Raw genomic sequence first — 277 nt, 5'->3', positions numbered from 1 at the left:
TAAACCAAATTAAAAACAAATCAAATACTATATTGGTACGATTTCGGATTATGAATGTTAATAACATTCCTAAAAAATACGTTTACAAACATAACTTGCATGTACGTAATAAACTATAAATGTGTTAGTAAACTTAGTTTTTAAAATCAATTCCCGCATGTACGTGCGGGTCTGAATCTAGTTAACAATAACAAACAAAATCCCAGAAACAAAAGTACAAAAGAAAGTTTTTTTTTTTTTTTTTTTTTTTTTTTTTTTTTTTTTTTTTTTTTTTTTT

This window comes from Camelina sativa, chromosome 2 (assembly GCF_000633955.1).
Source record: "Camelina sativa cultivar DH55 chromosome 2, Cs, whole genome shotgun sequence".
Taxonomy (NCBI): Eukaryota; Viridiplantae; Streptophyta; class Magnoliopsida; order Brassicales; family Brassicaceae; genus Camelina; species Camelina sativa.
Note: the sequence above shows the minus strand (reverse complement) of the source record.